Source organism: Podarcis raffonei, chromosome 2, assembly GCF_027172205.1.
Source record: "Podarcis raffonei isolate rPodRaf1 chromosome 2, rPodRaf1.pri, whole genome shotgun sequence".
NCBI lineage: Eukaryota > Metazoa > Chordata > Lepidosauria > Squamata > Lacertidae > Podarcis > Podarcis raffonei.
Window position 1 is genome coordinate 37,008,642 of NC_070603.1, and position 16,829 is coordinate 37,025,470.

The 16,829-nt window shown below is 45.4% G+C and overlaps 1 long non-coding RNA gene across 1 annotated transcript; it reads right to left on the reverse strand.

Annotated features, from left to right (window-relative positions):
* Positions 1–10,734: 10,734 nt before the first annotated feature.
* LOC128407537 (uncharacterized) lies at positions 10,735–16,693 on the reverse strand. The gene is made up of 3 exons (XR_008328826.1): positions 13,775–16,693; positions 12,611–13,404; positions 10,735–12,203 (listed from the first exon to the last, which is right to left on the reverse strand). It is a non-coding gene; the product is annotated as an uncharacterized LOC128407537 (long non-coding RNA).
* Between the last annotated feature and the right edge of the window lie 136 nt (positions 16,694–16,829).

Genomic DNA, 16,829 nt, shown 5'->3' on the forward strand with positions numbered 1-16,829 from the left:
GCCGTTCTCCAATACTCCAAATTCTTGTGGTCCGTACACACTTGCACCTTATGCTGTGCGCCAATTAGTAAGTGTCTCCATCTCCGGAACGCTTCGTGAATGGCGAGTAGTTCTCGGTCATATACCGTGTAGTTCCTCTCGGATTTGTTCAGCTTACGCGAAAAGAAGGCACACGGTCTCCATTCCGACTTATTGCTCCCTGGCTGAAGCAGCACCGCCCCCACCGCCCGGTCTGAGGCATCAGTTTCCACTCTCATGGGTTTTTGTAAATCCACATGCAGGAGCTGTTCTTCCGAAGCGAATGCCCTTTTCAATTCCTCAAAAGCATGCTCCGCCTCCGCCGTCCAAACGAATTTCTTCTTGCTGCTTAGACAGTCCGTGATGGGAGCCGTTAGGTGGGCAAAGTTCTTGATGAATTTACGGTAAAAGTTCCCAAACCCTAAGAACCTTTGCACATCTTTTTTCGTTTTCGGTGTCTTCCATTCCAGCACCGCCTGGACCTTCCCTGGATCCATGGCTAATCCCTTGTCTGATAAGCGGTACCCCAGGAATTCCACCTCCTTGGTGTGGAACTGACACTTCTCCAATTTCACCCACAACTGGTTTGCTTGCAGCTGGCTCAGCACTTCCCTGACATCCTTTACATGCTGCTCCTCATTCTCTGAATATATCAGCACGTCATCGAGGAAGGCCACGCAATTCTTGTAGAGCAAAGGTCCCAGTACGTGGTTCATGAGCGATTGAAAACAGGCGGAGCCTGATTGTAATCCGAATGGCATAACGAGGTATTCAAACGCCCCCAAAGGGGTGAACATGGTGGTTTTCCATTCATCCCCCTTCTTTATTCGTATCAGGTTGTATGCTCCTCTCAGGTCCAGTTTCGTGAATATCTTTCCCTTCCTCACCCTGGTCAAAATGTCATCAATCCTGGGCATGGGGAAAGTCACTGGTTCTGACACGGCATTTAGGGCCCGGTAGTCCACGACCAATCTCGGTTTATCCGTGTTTTTTTTGTCCACAAAAAACACTGGGCTCCCCCCCACCGCTCTGGACTCTCTGATGAAGCCCCTCTTCAGGTTTTTATCAATAAACTCCCTTAACTCCTGCATTTCCCTGTCTGACATGGCGTACAGCTTGCCCACGGGGAGCTGGGCTCCAGGGACCAGATTAATTTGGCAGTCAAAGTCTCTGTGCGGTGGTAATTTATCTGCTTCCCTTTCACTGAAGACCTTGCTCAGGTCAGCGTATTGTTTGGGCACCTTCCCTTTGTCCGCCACTTCCGTCCCTGCTAGAGAGGCTTTTGCCCCTTCTGGCACCTTTCCCTCTCTGCAGTGTTCCAGACAATGTGCTGATCCAAAGGAGACCACTCTCTGATGCCAGCCCACTAGCGGGTCATGCAACGCTAGCCAGCTCATTCCCAAAATGACTGGAGCCCCTCCCAGGGTGGCTACATTGAACGCTATCCTCTCAGTGTGCCTGGCCACCCTCATAACCATTGGGACGGTTTGTAGGCTGACTTCTCCTCCCAGCAGCTCCCTCCCATCGATCGTGGTGACCTGCAGGGGGTTGCTTAAAGGGAGTGTCTGTATCTGGTGTTCAGCTGCAAACTCCTTGCTCATAAAATTACAGGAGCTGCCTGAGTCCAGGAGCGCCTTAGTCTTTAGTGGGTATCCGTTTGCCAGCTCTAGCAACACCTCTATTACTAGGGCTGGTCTTGGAGGTTCTGGAGTGGGCACTTTTACTGCTCCTTGGCCTGTCTGCAGTGCCCTGACAGAGGCAGACAGGCGTTGGCTTTTACTGGCTCCTGGACTTCCTCCTCCTTCCCCCCAACAGCTCCAGCCATCCCTTGCCATTCCTTTCTTTGCGGGCAGACTCTGGCAAAGTGACCTGGCTGCTGGCAGAGATAACATTTCTTGGCGCTCTTTCCCTCCTTCTTCCTCCCTTCACTGGGATTTGAAACTGCACGCGCGCGCGCTGTTCCAACTTCCATCGGCTCTCCTGGCGGGAAACTTGGTTCTGGAATCTCTGGAATGCGGAAATCCCTCCAACGCTCTCCTTTCCCCTCCCGCTTCTCCAAGGCTCTTGCCTCCTGGCGTGCTCCAATGGTCAGCGCTGATTTGGTCAGCTGGTCCATAGACTCCGCCCTGGGCGCCCGGGAAAGTTCATCTTTCACCGCCGAAGAAAGCCCCTCTTCAAAGAGCATTTGAATGGGTTCCGCCGAAAGGTCCCACCCCAATCTATGTATCAACATTGTAAACTCAGTCCAGTACTCACGAACCGATCGGCTCCCCTGTTTGCACGCCATCAATTGTCTGCGCACCAGCCCCTGTTCAATCTCGCTGGAAAACATCAAATCCATGGCGCGAAAAAACTTCCTCGCGTCCTTCAGCATGTCACTATTCCCTGCCATCAGGGGTCTGACCCAATCTCTCGCCCCTCCTTCGAGATGGCCAATCACAAACGCCACTCTCGATGCCTCGTCGGGAAAGTCATTAAACTGCAGTTCAAGAGCATACTGCATCTCTGTCCTAAAGGCTTGGTAGTTCCTGGGGTCCCCCCCAAACTTCTGCACCATTCCTGGCATCTTTCTTGCTAGTGTAGCGCCTTTTGCCTTTTCTGCATCCTGCGCCCTCCTTTCTTCTAGCCTCGCCGTTTGCATTGCTAGCTGGAGTTCCAACACTCTGTACCTTTCTTCCAGGCTTGGACCCTCTCCAGCTCCTGCTGCTCCTCCGGCTCCGGCTGGGTTACTCATGATGCCTCTCTGCACAAGCTGCTTTCAGGGACTGTCCAATTGCTGTGATGGGATGATGAGCTGCTTGTGCGTAAAATCCTAATCCCTCAGAGTTTGGCTAAGTCCCCAAACCTCTGTCTGTGATGGAGCTCCTTAAACATGACTCCATCAATCGCTCGTTGAATCGGACAGTGGGCGTTTACGGAACTTCTTCCAGCATAAAAGCTCCTTAACGGAAACGCGTCTTCTGGACTCTCGGCGTGACAGTTTCCGCCGAGGAGTGGGTGTCCCTACAGGAGGTCCTGAAATCTCCCCGCTGCTCCCGCTTGAAGTGTCTCTGAGCCCTCCCTCCGACTCACTTTCCCTTGGAACTCCACTTCTCCCCCTGCTGGTCCCCTCCTCCGCTGAATGGTCTCTCTCACCCTCCATGAGCCCTTTCACCTCCTTAGTCTCAGATGGCAGTTCCCTGACAGTGGTTTTCCAAAAAAAGGATAAAACAACAAAATTATCACTAACCTGTTATTCTTATTTCAGACCATACCCATATTAAAGGGTATAGGAATCTTCAAAGAATGGCAAAAAGTGATCTCAAGGTATATCTGGCAGGGGAAGAAGCCTAGAATAAAATTTAAGTTATTGACGGATGTAAAAGAAAGAGGAGGCTTCGCCCTGCCAGATATGAGACTGTATTATGAGGCAGCATGTTTATGCTGGTTAAAAGAATGGATAAAGTTAGAAAACAATGAATTACTAGACCTTGAAGGCTTTGATAACAGATTTGGGTGGCACGCGTACCTATGGTGTGATAAAAAGAGGGTTCACAAAGGATTTGGAAACCACATCTTCAGGGGTTCTTTAACAGAGGTTTGGGAAAGATATAAAAATATATTGGAACCAAAAGTCCCACACTGGTTGTCCCCGCTAGAGGTAATGAGTGTTAAGAAGACTAATATGAGAGAAAAATGGGGTACATATGGTGAACTGGTAACCAATGAAGGAGGGAAATGGAAATTGAAGCCATATGAACAAGTTAAAGAGTATATATATGATTGGCTGCATTACTTCCAAGTAAATGAAATATTTAAAAAAGATTTGAAGGAAAAAGGTTATGTGGAAAAAGAATCAATTTTCCAAAAAGACATAATAAATAACGAGTACAAAACTCTGTCAAAAATGTATAAGATATTGTTGGAATGGTATATGAAAGATGAAGAGGTTAAATCGGTAATGATACAGTGGGCAAAGGATTTTGGGTACAATATTCAATTTGAGGAATGGGAAAAATTGTGGAAAGAGAATATAAAATTTATGGCATGTACGTCACTGAAAGAGAATGTGATGAAAATGTTTTATAGATGGTATATGACACCTGTAAAACTAGCAAAGATGTATAAGGTTGATAACAAATGTTGGAAATGCAAAGATAAAGAAGGGACGTTCTTTCATCAGTGGTGGGAATGTAAGAAAGTGAAAAGCTTTTGGGAAATGATATATAATGAGATGAAAAAAATGTTAAGATATACTTTTGTGAAAAAACCCGAAGCTTTTCTTTTAGGTATTGTAGGAAAGGACATAAGAAGAAAGGACTGTAAGCTTTTCCAATATGCTGTAACGGCAGCCAGAATCCTGTTGGCCCAGAAGTGGAAACAAGAGGAGATACCGACGATAGAAGAATGGAGATCAAAATTGATAGACTATGCGGAATTGGATAAATTAACTGGGAAAATTAGATATACTAAAGACCAAAAGTTCATAGAGGACTGGGGAAAATTTGTGGATTATCTGAAAAACATATGTGGTGTAAATACAACGCTAGTGGGATTTCAAGAGGCACTGTAAAAAATAAATAAGTATTGTTTATTAGAAATAATGGGAGTAAGGAGGAGCAACGGCAATACGAAAGAAGGGAATGTGTATTAAAGGTATAAACATGGATGATTGTCAGAGACGCTGAAGGAAGTCCAAAACAGTCATAATTTGTTGTATTCGGGATAAAATGTATAACTGGATGAAAACTAATAAAATTTATTTTAAAAAAAATTATCACTAACATTTTTTACAGCATTAATTTAAAACATAAAAAAGTTACAACAATAGACTGAAACTAAAGAAAATTCAAATCAGCTTTCCAAACATCTGGGTAGGCTTGTCTAAACCATAATGTTTTTAGCAGGCACCGAAAATAATACAGCAGAGCAGGATCTGAATCCAGACCATCCACTGGTGTTGTATGAACTACCAACACTACTGGGATGTAAAAGAAAGTGCTTGCATGTGACAGGACGTGTTCAGGTTCCAAACCTAACTGAAATCCCATTTTTGGGCCTTCATGAATGCCACTGTCTGCCAGTGGCACAGTGTCCCAGTTTAGCACTATTAGCATTCTTCCATACAGAAGGAACACTTTGTATGAAGGACAGAAACTCAACAAATGCTGCTTTCTCCCACTGCATCTAATCCAATTTCTTGCATATGGCAAGAATGTTCTTCAACCAGGCATTGACTTGTCCATGATCCTGACTACAACAGTCCATTTCCTGCTAGTGGCGCCTGTCCTGTGGAACGCCCTCACGTCAGATGTCAAGGCGATAAATAACTATATAACTTTTAGAAGACTTCGGAAGGCAGCCCTGTATAGGGAAGCTTTTAATATTTGATGTTTTATTATGTTTTTATGTGTGTTGGAAGCTGTCCAGAGTGGCTGGGGCAACCCAGTCAGATGGGTGGGGTACAAATAATAAAATTGTTGTTGTTGTTGTTGTTGTTGTTGTTGTTGTTGTTGTTGTTGTTGTTAGCATAGGAGGTGCACTGCAGAAAGCTGTTTAACTGGGCAGATAGCTTAAGAGAGACAGGGATTTTCAAGCTGGATACCTGCGTTTCCTTGTAAACTCATAAAAGGATCTTCAAGATCAGTAATGGCAGTTCAGGTTCCACAAAGAAATAAAACACATTGTGATTCCTGTTTGAGGTTTGAGGGGTCATTCTGAATCCCTCCCAAACCTGTGACCCTGTATCTATTTAAGGGGAAACCAGCCAAACCAGTTCCTTTGTTTGGGTAATAGCTTGAGCTAGCCATTTACATATCCAAAGAGGTTGCCCTGTTGCCTGGCCTTCCCCCAGCTTACCTGGCTGGCTGGCACATCATCCTAGGATGAGAACAATAGGCCAATGGGTCTGTGCATGAGTAAGTTTGGGCTGATGCTGGAAGCTGGAGACACAGGCTTGTCTTGCTCTGCACTGGATCCAAAGTTTGGGGCTCCCCAGGAAACCTAGTGTTAATGCTGCGATCCCCTTCATCTTTAACTCGGGTTGTATATATGTGTACAGAAAACTATATAACCTAAAGACACCACAGTCTCTTAATTTCAAGGAAACCAAACCCTGGGTAAGTACTGGAACTGCTCGAGTCTCTCACTGCTCGTGTATTGGGGTGCATGATGCAGCATGACTATTACTGCTATTAATAATAATTAATATTACAGCACAGCAGCAACAAGTATACCCACCACACCATGTTTATAAGAAGAGAGTTAGGCCCATCAGGCATGGCCCACAACCTGCTTGCATGGGCCTAGATTAGAATATATCAAGTTCCTTTTGATGTAGAAAGGATTCCCTCAGATGAGCATGAGAATTAATCTCAGAATAGTGGGTTCGAGCTCCACATTGCATTTCAGGGGGTTGGACTAGATAACTCTCATGGTCCCTTCCAACTCTGTGATTCTATGACCTCTATGCTTAAGTCAGAAAGTTTTAAAACCACTTCCACAGATATTTAAAACCACTTCCGTAGATATTCCACGTTACATGCAGTTTGGGTTTGCAAATCTTTGGATGTGGCCACAGCTCAAATATTTAGAATGTATATATGCTACCAGGAGTGAAAATGCATTGTGTGAAGGTACTATGGAATATTTGAGGGCTCTGCATCCTTTATCAGCTGAGGAATGGAAAAGAGAGACATTTGAGTACACTGACAAATTCTCCTTCTTATCTCCCAATGCCTCCTCTTGCTCCTCCATAGCTCTGCAAATGCCCCCTTTAACCACATCCACTTCCATCTGCCCTCTTTCCAATTTCTCCTCCTGACCAGCTTTCCCCCTGTAACCAGAACCCTTAAATTACCCCCCCTCTCTCACACGCACACTCCCTCCCTATCTCCCATATTTCCCCTCATCTATGGAAATCCTACCTTTATCCCCACCAAATGCCCCTGCCCCTTTTCTAGTTCCTCCTTCTCTTCCCCTTGTCACCAGAGGACTAAAACTGTCACACTGATTTATAGGGCTTGAAATGCTCCCAGTGGTCAAATTTCGGGAAGGACACATGACCTCCCACCTTCCCAGGCCGTTTAAGCTTTGGGATCCTGGTGTTGCCCCCATGTCTTCAGACTTTTATGCTTCCCCAGCAAAACAAGCAGTGGCAGGAGAACTGCTCAAAACTCTACCATAATCAGGCCACATCGGCCGGGTCTTCCTGTTATATACCTGCTGGGATTGACAAGGTGTATGACCCTCACCTGAATCTCATTTAACTCTTTGGGGAGGGAATTAGCATCAGACGTCATGTGCATGGAAGTTGCCAAAGCAATTAACCAACTAGGGTTACTGTTAATAGCACCAGTTTTCCTATAACTTGATATTGCTGGATAGTTCTGATGAACTGCAACAGCATTTTTAGTTTGCTTTCTGTTGCCACCCTGGAACTTTTCTTTATTAGTGCCACTTTGTTTTGTACGATTCCTTGCAAATGAAGGAAAACAACTTTTCTCCTTGTATATGTTGATAATATGATTTTGGTTACTGAGAACAAACAAGAGTGTACAGAAACAAGATTGGGTGCAGGCTTGGCCAGGACATAGGCATGACACACCTGTGACAAAGGTGACCTGTGTGCTTGCTTGCTTGCTTGCTTAGCTGTTGGGAACGTCAAGGTCCCTGCTCTCCCTTCTTATGGTCTTTATATTGGACCTGGAGACTCCAATAGAGAGCATTCCATGTCAAGAAGGAGGGCAAGTGGGCACCCAATCAAATGACAAGGCAGGAGCTACACGGAGCAGGGCCTTTTCACTGGTGGTGCCCATTGTATGGCTCGCTCTTCCCAGACCTGCTCTCTTTTGGCCTGGAATTTGGAGCTTTATAATCTAGGAAGACTTTGGAATATCAGGTTGACAAGTCTTATCAGTCACTGACGTATGAGCAGATGTTATTTGCTGTTATTCTGGGTTCCTGGTGCACCAGGGTTTACACCAGCGTAATAGAGTTGGCCAGGACGTAAGAAGGGATACAATTTATGAGCTTTCTCCATTATCTGCACAGCAGGGGGTGTTCAGTCAACAGTGCAAAGGCTGAGCTGAAGTGTTTCCTGCTGGTTACCTGCTTTCAGCAATAGGGGTCACTGTTTGGTAGTACCCCATTGGTTAGCTGTCAGATTCTAGAGCTCCCTATTGGGGGCTCTTAGGTAATTCCAAAAATACAGAGTCCATTGATAAAACAGTGTTCATTCATAAAGCAGTAACATAAATCTCCATTGCTACATATTGGGTGTGTATTTCAGCACTTGAACGTACAGCTTTATGGCCATTCTGTAGTGTAGTGCTTATGCGACTGTGAATAAAAGGTGGCTGGGCTCATCGTCCTGGGGTTTGGGGGGGGAGGTGAGAAAACTGATGGTGAATTTGGGGTGACACAGTGCTAATATCCTGAGGATCCATGTGGATCTGTGCTTTGTAACCACATTTTTGCATCATTGCGGCCCCGCGAAACAGTGGATATGTGGTTTTTTGGTGCAGGCTATGGCCATGGACATGCTGTGTGATCTGATGGTGAATTTGGGGTGACCCAGTGCAAAAATCCTGAGGATCCAGGGCCTGAGAGGGTGGAACTTTATGTGGAGCAATGCCATTATCTAAGAGAGACCGCATCCCTTTGTCTCTCTCTGTGAATATTGAATAAACTACTTGGTAAGAACTCTTCTTGTTTTTCTCCTTCTTGACATCCCACTGTGGGAGCGATAGGATTCCCTGAAGTCTTGACACCTACCATCTCAAGTCTCTGGAGAAGCTTACATCATCACAGTGGGCCCTGAGAATGGGAGGATATTATTATTGTTATTGCTATTCCCTCTCCTGCACTCTGTACTGGTCACTGCCTTAGACAGCATGGTCAGGGATGGTGAGAGCTGCAGTTCACCAACATCTGGAGGACCCTAAGTTTCCCTCTCTAACTGTAAAAAGCCTCCAGACACATTTATGGACATTTTTAGAGCAGGACACATTTCTTCTCCATCTCTAGTAATGTAGTCCTGGCAGGAGAACCCTCCAGCACTTGCCAATATAGTGGAGCACGCTGACCGTGTCCTTCCATGCAGCCATGTTTCTGCTTGAAATTAGATTGTCCAAGTGAGATGACATTGCGCCATGTAGATTCAGGAAACATGAAGGCAAGAGGCAGTAATGAGATGATGGAGGCAGGTAATTAAATTTGTTCCGCTAGAAGCCGGGGGGGGGGAGGGATTTAACCACACGCCTGCTGTGCTGACTTGATCAAACATCCTGAAATTGGTCCTAGGAGGCTGGTTTGGTGTTTTTTTAAAAAAGAGGAGTGCAGTGGTTTCCAGCATTTCATGGCTATCAACTCTCCACCCTTGGCTTTGGACATGGCCTCAGGAAGTAACTAACCCTTGGGTACAACGGATGATCAGACGAGCCTCCTCTTCGTTTATACTTCTAGGCTAAGATGATGTATGTCAATGAGGCACACGCAAAGGTAAAATTCAGAAGCCCTGGCTCTTAAGAGTGAATTTGTCGATTACAGTCTCGGAGGAAGGCGAGATCAAGACAGCCAACAGGGAGCATCCTTTAAATAAATATATAAATATATTTTTGGAATCAGCCCAGGGATTGAAAAAGCAAAAAAACAAACAAACGAAAATTCAATATCGCTTGGCTGTGGATGACAAGCTGCTCTGGTTAAGGAGTTAAGGTCTCGTACAATGTGTGCCTGAAGCTGATCCTTAAGAGACCGACTTCAATAGTCTAGCAAGAAAGATCCATGGTATACGTTTATAGCACACCCACCACACATTTAAAGCACGTGGCTTTCCTCTCCCCCTCCCTTGTAGTTTGAAGGGTTCTCCTGGGAACTGTAGCTCTGTGAGAGGGAAAACTACAGATCCCATGATTCTTTGAGCGGGAAACTCTCGTGCTTTAAGTGTGCATTGGAAGTGCTTTAAGTGCAAGAAGTGGATCTGCTGCATGTTTGCAAGTAGCCTTCTGCACACGTTGCTGATACTTTATTAAATTAGTAGGATCTATGTGCAGCTTCATCTGAAAACAATGTCCTGAGGTTTGCATTAAATAGTATAAAATATTTGTTAAAAAAAGCAATGAAGCGGACTTGATGGGGTTTTTATCTGGATGCCTGACATCCCTGACAATATTGAGGCCACAATGGAGTCTTATAAGGTTTAAGCCTCACCGGACGACCTACTTGTACACCCAGCCTTTTGACGGAATCTGTGTCACTGTCCTTTGTTATTTGAAGGGGGTAAGTGCTCTCTCCTGTCGTCCTGTTTCAATGTTTACTGCTAGAACGTGCTTTTTTATATACTGTGTTTTATGGGTACCATATCCTGCTTCTGGGTTATTTCCTAATGAAAAGCAGGCAACAACTTTTATATACAGTGGTACCTCAGGTTACATATGCTTCAGGTTACATACGCTTCAAGTTAAAGACTCTGCTAACCCAGAAATAGTGCTTCAGGTTAAGAACTTTGCTTCAGGATGAGAACAGAAATCATGCTCCGGCGGTGCGGCGGCAGCAGGAGGCCCCATTAGCTAAAGTGGTGCTTCAGGTTAAGAACAGTTTCAGGTTAAGTACGGACCTCCGGAACGAATTAAGTACTTAACCTGAGGTACCACTGTATAAATAAGTCAATACCCTCAGCTGAGTTTGCAGCTGCCCCCTTATAAGCTGCCACTTGCAGCACATCCTGGGGCCAAGTCCAGCACCTCAGAGCCCTTTGCCAAAGCACCACCCTAGCACCTTTGCCAAGCGAGCGTGGGCCACCACCCCCAGAACGGGCACCCCAGCTACCCAGTGCTGAGAGTGGGCAGCTGCAGGAACAAATGGTCGAGAGAGACTGCCATAGCTGCCCAGCCCAGCATTGAGCCCTTGAAAGGAAATAAAAAACACACACCGTACTCTGGCAGGGGGTGTAATCATTATACTCATCCCTGCTAAGCTGACAGGGGTGGGGGACATGTTTTCGGGAGGCAGGCACAGGCTCTGGCACAGCTTTTTGTTTTTCCTTTTAAGGATTCAGCTCCAAAAAAGGAGTTCCAGGTCAGGCAGCTGCAGTGATGACCATCTTTGCTCCCCCACAGTGCCTTGGGGGGCCCAGAAGCTTTTGGTGGCTAGGTGTGATGTGTTGGTTTTTGTATTTTGGGTAATAGGAAAAAAACCACTAGGTAAAATAAAAGAAGAACTCCCTGGATGCTTAGATGGAGGTTTGAAGAAAATACTCTTTGGTGAGAGAGAACTCCAACAAAGATTTAAAATCACAAAAATGCAGCAAAACAAAGTGTGGAAATCTAGACTGCTGGACCTTTACAATATCCCTTTCTAAGTTTCTTCCATAGCTCCCCACTTTTAGACCATAGAAAGAGACCAAACATTTTGTAAGTTAAAAATGGTTTACTTACAAACTCTTCCAAAGTCAGATTCATGTGCTTTTCCACACGGCAGCAAGAAAAGATAGGCAGTATAACTTAAGCTCCCAAAATGGCAAATGTTTCTAAATTATTTGTCTAGGAACACAAAGATTGCTTGCTTAAGCCCCACGGTCTAAGCTTGGAGCATGCAGCTTTGTCCTCCTAACCGGTAAGGTTCAAATGGTGAAAGAAGAAGAACAAGAGAGTTTGGTAACCCTTCCTTCCAAGATGATGGGGAGTGACCTAGCTGAGCCTGGCAGGACTGCTTACTCTATGGTCTTAACCCCTTCATGCATTTTATTATGTTTTTATATTTTGCTGGAAGCTGCCCAGAGTGGCTGGGGAAACCCAGCCAGATGGGCAGGGTATACATAATTAAATTATGATGATGGTGGTGATGATTCATTACAGTTAAGCATGTTTGTTATATGAGGCTGGATATCCCACAGGATGGTTCCCCACCTGATACTTCTCCTTTCAGTTTATGTCTGAAAAATCAATCCTGGAAACAGCCCCAGTATGCCCTTTGAGGCCCATGGGTCATTGCCTTTGCCCCACAATGCTGTGTGCTGACGTCTGTCCTGTTCTGGGGAAGGGGAGTCTTCTCAGGCACTGAATTGCCCTACCCACCTAAATTAACCATTGGGGCCTTATAGGAGAGACTATAAGAGACTTCCTATGTAGGCTTTGCCTGAGCAATCGTCTTCCTGCCTCTGGAGTGTTTCTGGGTCGTTGGCAACCAACTTCTCTCTCTGTTGCCTGTGGCTCACTTTGTTGTTGTTGTTTAGTCGTTTAGTCGTGTCCGACTCTTCGTGACCCCATGGACCAGAGCACGCCAGGCACTCCTGTCTTCCACTGCCTCCAGTCAAACTCATGCTGGTAGCTCCGAGAACACTGTCCAGCCATCTCATCCTCTGTCGTCCCCTTCTCCTTGTACCCTCCATCTTTCCCAACATCAGGGTCTTTTCCAGGGAGTCTTCTCTTCTCATGAGGTAGCCAAAGTATTGGAGTCTCAGCTTCAGGATCTGTCCTTCCAGTGAGCACTCAGGGCTGTTTTCCTTAAGAATGGATAGGTTTGATCTTCTTGCAGTCCATGGGATTCTCAAGAGTCTCCTCCAGCACCATAATTCAAAAGCATCAATTCTTCGGCGATCAGCCTTCTTTACGGGTGGCTCACTTAGCCCTGATAATTGCAATGCTCATCCAAGCCCACTGACCTGGCTTTCAAGCATATTTTTATTAGAGAGGAAGGTGCACACCCACACCCGTGTTAACCAGTTGCCACATCCACAGCTTTACTGAGGCTGTTAACAGTATAGCTTTTCATCAAAGGCTGGATCTTCGTTTGCACCCAGAGCAGAAAATCCAAGCATGAGAAGTATACATCTCCCCATAAAGATCCTCGAGATGGTCTACAAAGTCTGTCATCCATCAACCCTGCCAAAGAACATACAGCATATGGCAGTCTGGGAATCTGCAGCATATGGGCAGAGTAGATGGCATACGTCTCAGGAGACTTCACAAAATCCTTCCACGGTGAGCACGATATGCTTAGGAAGAAAAGCAAATGTGCATATATCTACTGTGGTACATGTCAAACTTTAGATGCCCATGGATTTGGGAGGAGGACCAGGAAAGAGCAGACGTGGGGTGAGCTTTTGGGAAGGAGGAAGCAATCCTGAGGTGCGATTCAAAGCAGAATTCAGGAACATGGAAAGATGCCCTAAAACTAAGCCAAACTCAGCCACTGGCAGCATCTCTCTAGGGTTTGAGACAGGAGTCTTTCAGCAATCACTTCCTTTCATAGGAGCTGCTGGAAGGCTGGAGTCAAAGACAGTTGGGGAACTCAAGTAGCTTCAAGTGCATTCCAGCGCAATGACAGAGGGACAATTCCTAACAGTTCCTTGGTGATGGAAGAATCTCTCCACCCCTCAGAGAGGCCATCTTTGAGTCAATCTACCTCAGGCACTAAGGGGCACGGGTGGCGCTGTGGGTTAAACCACAGAGCCTAGGACTTGCCAATCAGAAGGTCGGCGGTTCGAATCCCCGTGATGGGGTGAGCTCCCGTTGCTCGGTCCCTGCTCCTGCCCACCTAGCAGTTCGAAAGCACGTCAGAGTGCAAGTAGATAAATAGGTACCGCTCCGACAGGAAGGTAAACAGCGTTTCTGTGTGCTGCTCTGGTTTGCCAGAAGCAGCTTAGTCATGCTGGCCACATGACCCAGAAGCTGTACGCCGGCTCCCTCGGCCAATAAAGCGAGATGAGCGCTGCAACCCCAGAGTTGGTCACAACTGGACCTAATGGGCAGGGGTCCCCTTTACCTTTTTTTACCTCAGGCACTGACTTTCATATGCGCTTTCAAATGGCCACAGTAGTTTCCTCTTCTTTTATTATGTGGCATGGAGGAAACAGCAACGGACACAATGAGAGAGAGCACAAACCATCCCCTTTTGTCTTGCTTTGTTATTGTAATGATATTGAAAGCAGACTGGATGTGCTAAATTAGGGATCACCAACCTTTCTGGGTCAAGGAGCAGAAGACCAGAGCATTGGCTAAGTGGCACAGGGCTTCCTCCTCCTGGTCTGATTCCCCCCTGATTCCCTAATGCACTCTGGAGAAAAGATTTGCATATGAACAGCGCTTGGGTATTCTGCTTTCCATTGCAGCACAAGTCAGATTGGATCACACACACACTCCCACACTTACACGGTGACTGACAGCTGTACGAAAGATGGTACACCATATCTCAGATTGTGGCACTTTTGCAACATCACATATTGCAATGCTATTTTGTGAAAAGAGTGCATTAAAACTAATAATCTATGAACACATTTCTATATTGCTTTTCATAAACAACATCCAGAAGTGTACAAAACCAAGAAGTACAACAAAAGTACAATTGAGAATAAAATGTAGCTGCTAAGCAAACAGAAAGTTAAGTTAAAAAGAAACTAGCTGGTATTGGTGGCCAACAAGGACCTCAGAGAACAGACGGGGTTTGCAGCACACGCCAAAATTGCAACGGTGTAGGCAATTGCTGCAAATCAGAGGGGAGGTGATTCTACAGAGCGGGTGCCACCACTAATAAGGCCTTTCCTCTTGTCACCTCTAAAAAAGCATTTATAGGACACAGCATAGCCAGGAGGGATTCATCCAATGATCTTAGTGATTGGGCAGACTGACAAAGGCCCTCCTTTGAGTAAGCTGGTCACTAGTTTAGGGTTTTGCAGTGCAAAACTAAAACCTTAAACCTGGCCAGGTTTAAGAGTGGTATAACAGCTACATGATAGAATGCCTGGCTCAGTACCTTAGCCCCTGCCTTTTGGAGCTGCTGCGGCTTTCAGACTGGTCCCTAAGGGCAGCCTCACACAGAACGCATTACTTTGGGCTTTGCTGTCAATAAATCATATGGCAACCTAAAGAGATGCTGCCACCTGATGGGCCAAAGCAGCATTACAATTATGCAGGGAGAACATGGACATTCTTGCACATGTTCTTGGGACACCTTCAGCCCATACATTGGCGTCCGCACCAGAGAGGTGGAAGAAAGGTTAGTCCCCCCCACTTGAATGGGGAAAACTCTTTCCTCTATCACTATGGTTCACCTCACGTGTGTGTCTGAGGGCATGCAGTGTATGCATTCTCCGGATGGTAGGTTTTGTGGAATATATAACCTTTGACAAACAAACTTCCTGCCATATTGATGATGTGCATTTCACTAATGACTTGCTCATTGTAAGGGTCATAGTGGAATAGGTGAAAAGTCAGAACTAGCCAGTATCCTGCCTTTGGAAAGGAGATGTTTTAGAGGAATGATTCAAAGATGAAACCCTTTGCAAAGCTCTGCAAATGCAAAAAGAACGTTTCCCTGCCCTCTCCTGGTCAAGACGCCCATTCCTGTGCTGGCTAACCTAGGTATTTTTATATTTACATACATTCTGATCACGTTCTTGTATAAGCAAAAGCATTCAGGCTGCAATGCTAAGAAGTAAGCTCAGTAGGACTTTTTCTGAGTATTGCATTTAATAAGGTGTAAGTGTAAACATAGGTCTGTTTATTAAAAACTCTGCACTATTTTTATATTGAGATATTAACTGACTCTGCCATCTCCTGAAAAGTTTGTCTTGTGATTCTTACCTTACACTGCAATCCTACGCAGCTGTGTTCAGAAGAAAGTTCCATTGAGTTCATTGAGGCTTACTGCCAGGTGAGAAATGCAACTTTAACTTCTTATAACACTGATTAAGAAATATCACTCAAGAAACAAGTACATGGTAGTACTTTCGGATAAGAGCAAACTACGTAGCAACAGACGCCAAGAGCAATGGAGTGTGCATAGGAATGCATACCTGTACAAGTAGATTTCCAGTACAACTGGACAAGCCAGCAATCAAAAAGTACTTCATTTTCTTCACTTTTATTTTCTTTCCTTGCTTTTCTCCCTCTTATCACAAGCATCGCATCTACTCTGGCCTTTCATAAATCAGGAAAAAAAAATTTGATAGTATCTTTGCACTATATTTTTAACAACACTGTTAAACCAATCAGCTGCTTTGTAAAAATAAAATAAAAAATAGTGTCAATATCTATAGGCTACTATCTAAAGAGAATGGATCCACCCTCCAGCCTGAACTTAAAGGAAATTCAGCATCTTAACCTTCTGTTTTCTGGATCCTAAGAGATCAGGATTTTTCTTCCAGTGAGACTACAATGATTAATCCCAAACCAGTTCTATGGTCTTGTAGGAAAAAAGCAAGACAGGGGTGCAATCAGCTCCGGTCATGCAGACAGTTGATCTTTGTCCATGTCTCTATGCCCTTGAGTTTTCTTGGATTTGCAGCTGACTTTGTTGTCAAGGGAGAATTTTCCATCACCTCCTGCTGATATGAAGGAGTTGGAAGGTAATCCCCTTTCCACAACAGAGAAGTGCAAGGGAGAAAGGGCCTCTGGAGAGAGAAACTTCAAAAACTTCTTGGGAATTGAAAAGGGTCCTATTCAGCTTTGAAGAATGCCAGCATGGAGGTGGTCACCTAGCAACCTGGAGCAATGTGGCACAGCTTGGATTCCAGAGCCGGAGAAACAATGAGTCCTTGCGACCCTACTGAGAACTTAAAGCCCCAGGATCGTCTCCCAGAGCAGAGACAGAGCACATCTAATGGGAAAGCATCTAATGAGAGAATAGGCTTCACCAAAGCGATGGCAAATGCATCAAGACATGTTGCCAACACACACACACAGAGGAAAAAACAAGGGCTCTTCACTGATGTAAATCAAATGTTTAAGCTACTGTAGTAGAGACTGACTGGTGGAGAACTGAAACCAGGAAGGAGTAAAACGGAAGAGAGAGTATAGTGGAAATGCTGTGTGAGACCCCTTCCAGCCAAC